The following is a 14,114-nucleotide window of genomic DNA, read 5'->3' as shown; positions in this document are numbered from 1 at the left end:
AATCTTTACGGCATCCACATGGTTAGGCAGTGAGTTAACTTTGTCCCTGAGGTTGTTTTGTTAAGATGAGTCTTAACAGCTAGCATCTGGCAATCCATACACAGTGGAAAACCAAACGTCTCCAGCTTCAGACGTAACTCTAATAAATGCTTCCTAAACCTCCTGTTCATTTCTGTCAACATCACATGTCTCACTGGGTGTCACAAGAAAAGTCTGTTGGAACTCCTGAGAAAAGTGTGGCCTGCGTGTGAAAATTTATGAACATGGATCTGTCCATCAGGTTTCATTAATGCTACACTTAAGAGTAGTCTGTAATAGACACTTCTTGGTTAGGTTCCTCTCCCTTGGGTTGACACTGCGAAAAGGTTGAAGCTATAATAAGAGGCTTGAGATGCTCTGGACTGTGACTTAGAAAAAAAGAAAGAAAGAAAAAACATTTCCAGATACTGTGGGCTAATATGCTAAGCTGTGTGTCAAGAGGTCACATCCTAGCTCTGCTGCACGCTAATTGGCATGGAAGTTTTACAAAGTACAGAGCAAGACACTGTGTGATAGCAGTTAGCAGTTTTAGAAACACATTTTTAAAAGCATTTCTTGCTGTGTGTGTGTGTGTGTGTGTGTGTATGAATATTTTATCCCTGGCATGTCTTTGCAGGAGCAGCAGATGGCCTGTCTCTTGCCTTGGTAATGTGCACTTGTACATTTAATTAAGCCGCATCTGTAGTGCCTGAAACTTTATCGCAGACTCAGCCATCTCTCTGGAAAGTTATCCTTTATGCCTCATTTCGACTTGTGCCCTTTAAGCCATGCTTTTTCGTCCCCGCTCAGTAATTCCACAATCGGAAAAGCAAATACCGTAATTGACTAATCGATAAAGTAATGCTGTTGGAACTCGGTAAAGGTTATCAGAGTAAGCGCAGCACGTTGATCTGTCTGACCCAGGGGAGGGAGATTTCCGGCTCGTTTACATCTGTCACTGATGAAGATCGATCTTGGCTTTTATGATATCGCTTCTCACCGTATAGGCCCGTTCATATCAGGTAAAGTCAACATGTCTGTTAATAATTGCACATCACGCTGAGTGAATAGTGCATTTGCACTGTGCATATTATCATTGCTGAGCACACATATGAAGCCTAATAACAGGCATGCTGTGTGTTTCATCCTGTTTACTACAGTTCCACTGTGAGTTTAAGGAATTAAAAATATTTCCTGGGGACTTTCCAGGGCAATCTGTGTTTCAACATCAGTGAGATGAGCTTATCACCAATTGCTAAAATGAACGGTGTATACATTTATATCATAGTGCCATTCGATTCTGGATCGTGATTGATCAGAAGGTGTTTGATTTTTTATAACAGCAACTCTGACAACAGTTTCCGACTATAAACCAAATACCAGGTTTATATTAATTTGCTTGTTCCAATATGTTGTCGTTTTTATAGTAATAACTCATTCACAGCGACTTGTATGGGCAGATGCTCCATACAATTGAAGTAATATTAATTTCTGCACCACAGGAAAGTGTTCAGGACAGAGATGTTTACAATTTGTAGTTTCTTCAGTAACTTGAGAACCTCTTGGTTTTGTCTTATTTACATCAAGAAAGAGGAAAAATAGCTAGGCTGGTAATGGAATGACTGTTTATACATAGAATAAAATAACTTAGGAGTGCTACATTCACATAAGGCCATGTCACACCACTCACTTGTTGATTATTTCCTATAACAGCAGACCCCATGTTTTTCATTCCTCACTTATATTTTTTTAATTACTTTTTTTTTTTTACCCCCTCTTTATATTCATGATGTTCTTCCAGCATGCATTTCCAGTTCCAGGGATGCTCATCCCTATACAGATCAGGACGTCGCTCTGCCTCCCTGCTCCGCTGAGGACGTCACTCCATACTCACGAAAGGCAGACAAGACGGCCCACCAAGTCAAGCCCCCCGTCTAAAGCTGACGACACAACTTCCCAAGCCTGGGTATCGCCTAATGACCCCACCAAACCAGTGCCAGCCTCATGTCTGCTCCTCGGCTCCTTGAGGAACTTGCTACTTGTTGGACAAGGCCTGTATTGGAACTTGAGGGGCTGTGTGAACATTTTGCCCAGAGGGCTAGGACCGCCGGGGAATGTATTTTGGTGCTTTGGGAGAAGCGCTCTTGGGGTCATATCACATCAAACCATTGACTACAATTCCAAACCTGCACTGTGGCCTACAAACATGGCCGCCATGGACTGGATTTCACAGAAAACACCCTCATTCTAATCACACACTCCTGCATCCAATTTACACTCACAATCACACCACACATATAAGAGACTGTTCAAACACTTAATCTTTGCGAAGTAATATGCTCAGTTGCCATAGTCTCTGTCGTGTACCAAGCCTTTTGTCATAGCTTTTTTGTTTCATGGTTTTGATCTGGTTCTTGTCCTTGTAATTTGAGTAGTGTCTTAGTCTAGTTTATCCTGTTTGCTGATCGCCTGACCATTTACCTGTTTTGACCACGCTATTGTTTCATGATGTGGATTTGTCTGCCTATATCTCCTATAATAAAATGCTTATCTGCATTTGCATCCATCCTCAACTCCATTCCGTGACAGTTGAAGTCTGTGGCGGCCATGTTTGTAGGCTGCATGATGTTCTGAATGTTGGAATTGGATGCCGTTTCCAGCACTGACAAAAAAGATATTTACTGTTGATCAACCTCCTTTTTGTAGGTCTGAGAATTATTACAGAATAATTTTTTTAAATGATTATTATTATTAATTATTTCTGACATGAAAGGAAATTATCAAGCGACTCAAACAACTTGTCAGTGCAAACAGAAACACAAAGTACTCAATATATTTGCTTTGATGCACTTTTATTATTGAATGAATCATGGAATGGCTGTTGATGCATATATGCAAGATACTAGTTTTTTCCTCACATAAAAAAGCATAGTCCACCTTTTTGCAAACAGTTAACTTCATTTAATTTCCCTCTACTCAGATCCTGCCAGATTTTTTTTTGGTTGCAACAACCTGTTTATTTGCATGGAGCAACACTATGTTGGTTCTGGCATTTGTGACATTGGAGAGATTGTCGAGGCAATGTTTTTTCTTCAGCTGTGTGTCAAGCAATAAATAAAGTGGCTCAAGCATCCATACTTGTGGAACACAAAAGACAATATTCACCAAATTAAATAAAATAACATTCTTTTTAAAGGTCCAATAAGGCCTATGGTGAGATTTTACTAAGCAGGATTGGTTATTAAGAATATTGCTTTTTGCTAGACCAAACTATTCAAGATAACTTAGAGTTGTATTGTTCTCCAGTGTTTAAATTGCAAAGCACAAGACAAAAAAAAAACATGTATTTTTTTGTTAAAATGTAACATCTGGTTCTGTGGGAGGCTGCTGCAACTTGTGGACCAGAATTTGTTTGTTCCCGTATGCTTTCTGATTTTTAAGAGAAAGCATGAAATCACCCATATGCTCATCTTCTTTTCAGGCTTTGCTACAGTGTTTGATTTGTAAAGTTCTAACATGCAAACTGGGTATATCTAGTATAGTATATTCATATATTCATAGTTTGGATGCACTATGGCATGTCTAAATGTGTCTAAAGTGGCTAGCTGGAAATATCTCCAGTGTACAATTTCCTGTCACAAACAAATCAGACTGTCTTATGTGTCTGAGGAATCCTGTTTGGAAGACTGGATTGGATTCTTTTAATGAATGGATTCATTTCGCAGACAAAAGAAGAAAATACAACCTTGCAGCTTGTTACATTACCAATGAGAATAAATGTCATTAACCAATTGAGCACCAGAGTTTAAATACGGTGTGCTGATCTGTGTATGCACACTCAGAAAGGATGCGTTAATATTCTACACACTTTGTGTTATTACTATTTCAACACATGTTTTGGTAAATTATCCAACAAAAATGTGTCAAAAAAAGAAAAAAATTCACACGAGTGACCAAAACAACATGTGTTAAATCATTGTCCCATCAGGTTGTGGACTGTGCTGCCGACGTCATCATCCAACTCTAAACTCACCTGAAAGTGAATGTTCGTTGCTTTGAGCTTTTAACTATGACCACGGAGTCCGGAGGCGAGGAAACCAAATGACCACCCCCAAGTTAGCATTCACCACTATTTAGCATTAATGCTGCTGAATATACCTGGCTGAGTTTGTGATATTTAGGAAGGAAGCTCTTGAAAATGTATTCATTGGAAAACAGTAACTCAGCAGTTGATAATTAACTTTACTTATTGTGACGGCTTCAAAAGTGAATATCATGTATTGCTTCCTCGGTGTTGGCGTTACACTACTAGTGTCATGTGTTTATGTTGGCTGTGAAATATGGACTGAGGTTATTCTCTAATTCTCTGGATGTGCATCTTATCTGAGGCTCTGAGTTAGGGTTAGCCAGCTGGATGCTGTCACCAGTCACAGTAGGGATGAGTGATGCTAAGTTGAGTTGATAGCATTATTTTAGCATAATGCTTGCGGTAATGTTAGACATTCCCATTACCTTTTTGAGAGTTAACGATAACCTAGCATTACAGCTATTCACCATGATGTAATTCCAAGATTAGGCTAACATGATCTACATTTAGCAAGTGTTTTGGACAAGGCAAGCTGTAGTAATTAGCATTAGGAGGATGGGTTAGGGCAGTATTTCTTCATGTATTCACTGAATGTTAATGTTGGTTAACAGGTGCAGACAGTCAGTGGCTAACAGAACTTAACTAGCTCAATAATGTCGAGGCCAAAAGTTCTTCACAAAGTTAACCTGACAAAAAGAGAGGTTGGGGGTTAGGTTGTAATGCTTTCCATTATCTCTGTAATGTTGGTTGACTTAATTAGGTTTTGCAAAAAAATTGGCGGTGAGGTGCTAAAGGCTGGAAAATAAATATTCACAAATTAGCTAGATTTTCCTGGTGAGTCTACAGCGCCATCTGATTCATTCTGTAACGCAATTTCTCGGTTCATTCATATTTTGTAGCTAATAACTAACCAACACACTTTTTGCTCTTTTACAGCTTTTCAAATGGAATGGAGTGGGACTCTTCTCTTCCCAGATTGCAGGGAGATTTGTAAGAAGATGCATCAACACCAAGTCTTACATCCGTCAAATGTTTAAATGATTTTAATAAATGTCACCTGAATTTCATGCAATTGTTTGTTTATTTTGTGAGTGTTTTAGTACAATTTTAGCATACAAAGTGCATTTTAGAATAATTGTATGTAAAAAAAAAAAAGTATAAACAACACATCTCAGTTATTTTGTGTTATTTTTTTAACACAGCTTTGTGTGGAAAGGACAGAGAGGTGTGTTGAAAACTAACACGATGTGTTATTTTTAACACATTTGTTTTAAGAGTGTGGAGTCCAGCCACTATATATTATTTCTGCTTGTTTATCATTTTATGAAAATTACTGAATTCTCACGAACACATGCCATACATTGCCATACAAAACAAATTTGTAGCCAGCAAATCAACAATCAGTGTTCTCTAATGAGATGTACTGTCTCGATTTCCCCTTGAGCCAGCGCTGCAATATTGTAGCATGCTTGGAAAACCAAAGCGCATGCGGCTATTTTCTGTCTCCGCAACTGTTTAGTCATTGGTTGTTTCCCGAATGTGTGTCATCATCATTTTCAGCTGCCCAGTGTTTAACCCATGATTACGTTTGTTATATAAACCCCTCGTGTCTCTGTGCGCATTGCGTAGTACTGAGTTTAACTCATTACCAAGCGGTTGTTCTTTGTTCTCATCTCGTTTTGATTCATGTTATTGACCTTGTTTCTTGTTTTTGGATTCCAGCCTCATCCAGTTTGTGCCCGTTTGTATATCGCCTGACCTTTTGCCTGTTATTAGACCATGCTTTGGATTACCGTTTTGGATTTGTCTGCATCTCTGTCAGTAAAGATCTTTTACTGCACTTGCATCCACCGTCAACCTTCATTACGTCCATTACGTGACATGTAGGCTATATCTAGTATTTGGGTCTCCAATCAAGCATTAATGCCAGCCAGGTGTTTATCTACTTGCGAGATAGTATTATTTGAGTATTATTACTATTATTATTATTATTATTATTATTATTATTATTATTATTATTATTATTATTATTATTTTGTTCTCAGGGTGACGAGCAGTTTTGGGGCTCTACCAAACTTAATCATTTTTGGCCTTGGCACAAAGCACAATTTTGGCGTCATCAGACCTGAGAATGCAGAGAAACAAATAAGCCCATTTCAGTTGCAGGTTGTAGCACTACAAAATGTGAAATGTTAAAAGAGGGTTAATACTTATACTGTGTATCCTCAGAATAAAGTATTACATTAGAAATTAATATTGGTCAATATATGGAAATATATGCAAAAGGAATCAGAGACTGCATGACAAATGTCAGGGAACTTTGCCAATACTGCAGAGATATTGGTTAGAGATGAATATAGGAAAGGAAGTGGCTGTGTGTGTGATGAAGAGTCTTGGTTACAGATTAAGAGGAGAAACTAATTACCATGGATAGATATAAGATCTTACCACTGCCAAGGAATTTTAACACTCACTACTCAAGTGGAATGAATAAAAATAATGTGTGCATATAACTGTTCTGGAAACGTCATTAAGGCAAAGATTCTAAAACTTTGAGAACCATTACATTAATGTTTTAGAAAACAACTCTGTCCATGGGTGCTTTATTCCACATAATGAAATTTTGTGGTTAAAAATACTGCTGGTTAAAAACAATGGGCAGCTTAAATCTTAATCGATTGATGATTTAAATTTGAATTGTATTTTGGATCGATAATTCATAAATCAATGCGTTGCATAAGTGTTATTTTGACCAATGAAAAATGTTCAAGTGTTGAAATATACATCAGATACATGACATTATGAATAAATAACCACAGGAATACAAAAAAGCCAGAAGACTTCAGTGGTGTCTTATGGAACGGGTGACGTTAGAGGAGGTGTCTTTTGATTTGTGGTGGCTCGGTGAGAGTTGAAGACTGACATGTCTGAATGTTTTAAATTTGAGCCACCATAAATCCAAAGATATCACCTTCATTATCACCCGTTCCTTAAGAAAGCACTGAATTATTCAGCCTTTTCATAAATAAGACCTTTTTCATGTTTTTGTAGTTATTTATTTATTTATTCATAATTCCATGTGTCTGACGTGTTGCGTTGGCTTGTGTCTCCTAGGTTTTAATTAGAATCTTCATTCTGAACTTCAGCAGCACCTCAAGGGTCGGAGGATTTCCATTTCAAATAAAGATACCATTATTTCCAATCCTCTCTATTGTTTTAAATGAAAACTTGGATAGGTGTTATTGTTAATGATGGTGTGGGTGATCTGTAACATGAAAAGACTGTATGGATTCAAAGTCAGTGTGGTCAATAATGACCAGATTTATGGAACTGTGATTTATAACAAATTGTGAGAGTTTGTCAAAAATGAGATTGAAACAGGGCAAACAAAAACCTGTTTTGAGATTCTTGAGGAATCAGTTTAATGAGAATATTACACTTGAGGAAACAAAATGCACACAACGTTGTGTAAACCTTTACATTTTTAATGTAATGCTTTTAATATTTGATGTAGCTGCCTCTAGGTTTATCTGAGAAATTACCACTTGTAGTTTAGCCCCCAGGACCAGATGTGTTGGGTGTGCACACACACACACACACACACACACACACACACACACACACACACACACACACACACACACACACACACACACACACACACACACACACACACAATCTTTAGCTTTCACTAGCCTTAACCTATCCAGCAAGATAAACATAACATATTTACATATAACTGGTATATTTAGATATCTACCAGGATGTTGAATGGATACATTAATTACTTATGTGAATGTGTGTGTGCCTTGACCTGACCTCCCATATATATATATATATATATATATATATATATATATATATATATATATATATATATATATATATATATATATATATATATATATATATATATATAGGTTAAGGGATAAAATGGATTGCAAAAATTTATATGATGCTACCACAGCCATGCTTCTACAATACAAACACAAAATAAAAGAATGCATACATGAGTGTCTGTACTGTTTATAACATACCACAATGAAACCCTTTTTACATACTTGGTAGATGCTGTTGACATAAGTGGTGCAAATCTGAGATATGAAACCAATTTTACGGGGGGAAACCTTTTCATTATTGTGAATATAGAAAATTATACTTTTCCAATTAGCTTTTACAAAAGTAATAGCTGTCCTTTGGTTTTATTAATTGGACCACAAAATCTCTGTTTCAAATGTGACATTCAGGGGAGTTAAATTAATCGAGTTGAATATACATCACCCTATATTTCAACGTTTGCGTAGAAAATCTGGGAACTGGCTGGGAAAAGTGAATTAGCTTACAAATTTTAGATGGTAATAACTAGAGATGCACCGATGTATCGGCCAATACCGATTATAAATAAAGTCAATTTTTAAAAACATCTGATGATCAGGGCTGAGTATATCCTGTCAATCAAAAGAGGGTGAGAAAACACATCGATTTCGTGCTCTGTGTAAAGAAGACGGAATGATTTTGTAATGAAATAGAATGTATGTGGAATGATGACAAAACTGCAGTTTGTAAGCTCTGTAATCTCTGCACTACTGAGATTTTTACACCAGACGCTGCAGCAGTGAAGCGGGAGATTCGGCGTCTAGTCTAATTTTTATTTGCAGTGCTGCTTTGTCATGATTCCCCCTTGAAGCAGCGTGCTCTAAGCACGAATGCGCGAGCACCTGCTTTTCCACTGTTGACAGTAGTGACATTTGGACACGTGTGTTTGTTTATGTTTCTGTCATGTCTCCTCCCTGTTCTGTCATTGGCTGGGATTTCACGTGTGGCTGAATCACCCTCAGCTGTGAGCATTTACGACACTGATCATGTCCGCATATATACCGCGCGCCTCCCAGCACACAATGCGGAATATTGAGTTAGATTAGAATAGATTGTTTTGTAGTTCATAGTCATAGGCCTTGTCATACTTTAGATCCATGTTAGAGTCCTTGTTAGAGTTTATCATTAGATTTAGTTCATGCTGGGTTATCCGCTCCCAGTTCCCTGTCATAGTTCATGTTTCTCGTTTGGTTTATCGATCTCGTTTTCCGTGACCACGACCTTGATTCCTGCCTAGCCCAGTGTATGCCTGTTTGCCGATCGCCTGACCTCTTGCATGTTTGTGGATTACGTTTTGAATCACGTTTTGGATTTACCTGCCTGCCTGTCTCTCAATAAAACTGTTCATACTGCGTTTGCATCCGTCCTATCTCCGTTACATTACGAAACGTGACATTCTTGAGCTGAATTAAAGGGCCAGTAAATTTCTTTCAGAATTGTGGAATTAATTATTATTAATTTAAAAGAAAGCTTAAAAGGCAGAACTATCAGTATCAGTTACGGCTGATATCAATCTAGCGATGATTGATACCGGCTGAGAAATTTAGTATCATGCATCTCTACTAATAACTGTGCAAGCTCATATGAACCACGAATTAGGTGATTAGTAGTCAAGCTAGGTAATAAATACACTGCAACCATCTTCCTAGACACAACATACCATCAGTGAGAGAAAGAGATGATACATGAGAGCAGTCAAATCTATGATGAGAGCATGAGGAAAAGTGCTTGTCTACAGGACTTGAATTATGAAAGCTCCCCCCAGTCACCATGCACAACCCCTTCATGCCGATGGCTGAAATCCCCACTCATGCCTGCAATTATTTCTTCCCCAAGGCTGTTTTTCCTTGGACTTGTGCTGTGATCACAGTAAACACTCATGCTGTCGCTGCCAGGGTCTATTTGTAAAGTAGGTACTCCTGCATAACTAGACTGAGCAGCAGAAAGGTAGCAAGGTACTTTCTCATATGACTTCAATATTTCTTGTTTTCATCTTGCAAGCAGACCTCCACACCCCAGACTGATTACTCAAAGACCTGATGCAATTCCAGTGCAAGCCATAGTGGAGCTTGTGAGGGACAAATATGAAGATCGAGATGTATTTTCGCCTTTGTTTCAACATTAGTACTCTAGTGATAGGCCGGTATAATGCTATACTGTGATAAGATAATACTAATTATTTACATGTTAAAGAAGATGTCCATCCTGAAACATGTTAAATATGTTTAATACTGAAATATTTGTGATGTTGCTTAGTGATTGTGGTGTTAGTTTATTGGCTGGTGCTGTATTTTCGTTTCAACTAAAGTTACTTGCTATGTGCTGTGCTGACTTCACAGCGGGACATTGTTATCGCTAGCACAGTCACAAAATCAAACATTCTCAAGCATAAAGGATAGAGTCAGGTTTTTCTGTAAAACAAAAGCACTAGAGCTTATTTACTCATTCACCATTTTCCAGCAACATTGGACTCAGCATTACAGAACACAACGCAGCTATTGGAATACTGATCCGGATCCCGGACATGCCGCAAGCCTCCCTCGATTGAACAGGGACATACCGCGTGTCAGTGAGTATACAAGGGAGTGCACATTAGGCCTTGGTGGACTCGGGGTGTAACCAGACCACCATCCATCAAAGTCTGTTTCAATGTGAGGCACTGGAAAATGAATGAGTGGTGAAGGTGAGGTGTGTACATGGAGATGTTCGCAAACATCCTCTGGTGCCAGTCATTATTCAATTCCAGGGGCAAAACCATAGATTGGAGGTGGCAGTTAGTCCGCACTTCAACCATCCACTAATTCTGGGGACAAATTGGCCAGAATTTCAGACGTTATGTCTGAGGGAAATGTGTGTGGATGTGCGTTGGGGCTGGGGAGGCATTGCCTGGGCCATCAATGTCAGTTCTGCATCACAGAGACACAGAGGGTGGGGAGAGCTCTGCCCCCCCAGCCCTTCAGGGAAATTCCCCTCAGGGATTTACGATCATCATAAATCGAGGACCCCTTCAAAAGAATTGCAGTGGACCTCGGCGGGCAATTAGAAAGGTGGATGTGAGAATATTGCTTTGTATTACTCCTAGCGGATTATGCAACATGACATCCGGAAGCAGTTCCTCTGTGAAACATACAGTGAGGGAAAAAAGTATTTGATCCCCTGCTGATTTTGTACGTTTGCCCACTGACAAGGATATGATCAGTCTATAATTTTAATGGTAGATTTATTTGAGAGACAGAATAACAACAAAAAAATCCAGAAAAACGCATGTCAAAAATGTTATAAATTGATTTGCATTATAATGAGGGAAATAAGTATTTGACCCCTCTGCAAAACATGACTTAGTACTTGGTTTAAAAACCCTTGTTGGCAATCACAGAGGTCAGACGTTTCTTGTAGTTGGCCACCAGGTTTGCACACATCTCAGGAGGGATTTTGTCCCACTCCTCTTTGCAGATCTTCTCCAAATCATTAAGGTTTCGAGGCTGACGTTTGGCAACTCGAACCTTCAGCTCTCTCCACAGATTTTCTATGGGATTTAGGTCTGGAGACTGGCTAGGCCACTCCAGGACCTTAATGTGCTTCTTCTTGAGCCACTCCTTTGTTGCCTTGGCCGTGTGTTTTGGGTCATTATCATGCTGGAATACCCATCCACGACCCATTTTCAATGCCCTGGCTGAGGGAAGGAGGTTCTCACCCAAGATTTGACGGTACATGGCCCCGTCCATCGTCCCTTTGATGCGGTGAAGTTGTCCTGTTCCCTTAGCAGAGAAACACCCTCAAAGCATAATGTTTCCACCTCCATGTTTGACGGTGGGGATGGTGTTCCAGGGGTCATAGGCAGCATTCCTCCTCCTCCAAACACAGCGAGTTGAGTTGATGGCAAAGAGCTCCATTTTGGTCTCATCTGACCTCAATACTTTCACCCAGTTGTCCTCTGAATCATTCAGATGTTCATTGGCAAACTTCAGACGGGCATGTATATGTGCTTTCTTGAGCAGCGGACCTTGTGCGCTCTGCAGGATTTCAGTCCTTCACGGCGTAGTGTGTTACCAATTGTTTTCTTGGTGACTATGGTCCCAGCTGCCTTGAGATCATTGACAAGATCCTCCCGTGTAGTTCTGGGCTGATTCCTCACTGTTCTCATGATCATTGCAACTCCACGAGGTGAGATCTTGCATGGAGCCCCAGGCCGAGGGAGATTGACAGTTCTTTTGTGCTTCTTCCATTTGCGAATAATCGCACCAACTGTTGTCCCCTTCTCACCAAGCTGCTTGGCAATGGTCTTGTAGCCCATTCCAGACTTGTGTAGGTCTACAATCCTGTCCCTGACATCCTTGGAGACCTCTTTGTTCTTGGCCATGGTGGAGAGTTTGGAATCTGATTGACTGATTGCTTCTGTGGACAGGTGTCTTTTATACAGGTAACAAACTGATATTAGGAGCACTCCCTTTAAGAGTGTGCTCCTAATCTCAGCTCGTTACCTGTATAAAAGACACCTGGGAGCCAGAAATCTTTCTGATTGAGAGGGGGTCAAATACTTTTTTCCCTCATTAAAATGCAAATTAATTTATAAAATTTTTGACATGCGTTTTTCTGGATTTTTTTGTTGTTATTCTGTCTCTCACTGTTCAAATACAACTACCATTAAAATTATAGACTGATCATTTCTTTGTCAGTGGGCAAACGTACAAAATCAGCAGGGGATCAAATACTTTTTTCCCTCACTGTATCAGCATGTAGTGCTACGGAGACACTCTTCCATGTTATCTCCCAAGTCAGTAACCTGAAAGAGATCCTGACTGACCAGGGCACTACAATTTATGTCACGGACACTACGCAAACTTTACAAATTGTCAGGAATTAAATCAATTAGCATCAGTGTTTACCATACACAGATGGAGAGACGGGTCAAACGCTTTAAACAAATGCTTAAAAATATGATTCATAAATTCATTCACGATGATGTGTGGAGTTGGGATAAGTGGCCGAGCCATTGTTATTTGCAGTACAAAAGGTCCCACAAGCCTTCATGGGGTTTTCTCCATTCAAATTATTGAGCAGGCACAAGCCCCACTTAATTTTAGATGCCATTAGAGAAAACTGCGTGGAGGGACCTTCTAATAGCAAAAATGAAATTCAATACATTCTTGACCCGAGAGCAAAACTCCACATATATTGGGACAATTAACACAGGAGAATTTGCTACAGGCACAAGAACATCAAACCCAGCTGTATAACAGTGGTACTGTGGTACTGAGGTACTGAGTACAGTGGTACTCAGCTATGGGAATTTGCACTGGGAGATAAAGTGCTTGTTTTGCTACCCATGTCAAGCTCTAAATTACTTGAGAAGTGGCAAAGACTCTGAGGTCACATGGTGAGTCTGAGAAGTCGACTATGAGTTTAGGCGAATGGATAAATGGATGTTTTTGCCTCTTCCCAGTCGCTCCAACCTCATAGAATACCACTTGGAGACTCCTCCACGTGTGGTTGTACATAGCCTACCATACCAGTTGCCTGAACACAAGAAAAATGTTGTTTGGGACTATGCTAGACATGGGGGTAATCGGGGAGTCCCACACTAGTGCCCAGTGCCGACAGGTCGTCCAGTTTTGTGTGAATTTTAGAAATGTCAACGCGGTGTCTACATTTGACGCATTTCCGAAGCCTCGCATTGATGAACTGCTCGATCCATTAGATCACTTTTATTTGAAACTGGACTTAAACAAGGGGTATTGGAGATTCTCTTGGCTCCAATATCTTGTGAAAAGTTAAACGTTTGGGTTATACCAGTTTGTCACACTTCCGTTTGAGTTTTTTGGAGCCCCAGCAATGATTCAATGTATTATGGACAGAATCCTCTGGCCACACAATGTATATGCAACATTTGAGGGCTGTCCTGAGATTTTTGAGACAGGCGGGACTCACAGCGAATCCAAAGAAGTGTGCAATTGGGTGGGTGGAAGTATGGTATCTGGGCTTCCACTTGGGACATGGGCAGGTTCGTTCCCAAATTGATAAGACAGCAGTAATTGCAGTTCCTGGGGCAGACTGGTTGGCTGCCTATTATAGAAGGTTTGTACCTGATTTTTCAGATGTCAATAGCCCGCTGAGTGACCTCACTAAAAAGGGG

The sequence above is a fragment of the Ictalurus punctatus genome, chromosome 2 (assembly GCF_001660625.3).
Source record: "Ictalurus punctatus breed USDA103 chromosome 2, Coco_2.0, whole genome shotgun sequence".
Classification (NCBI taxonomy): Eukaryota; Metazoa; Chordata; class Actinopteri; order Siluriformes; family Ictaluridae; genus Ictalurus; species Ictalurus punctatus.
Note: the sequence above shows the minus strand (reverse complement) of the source record.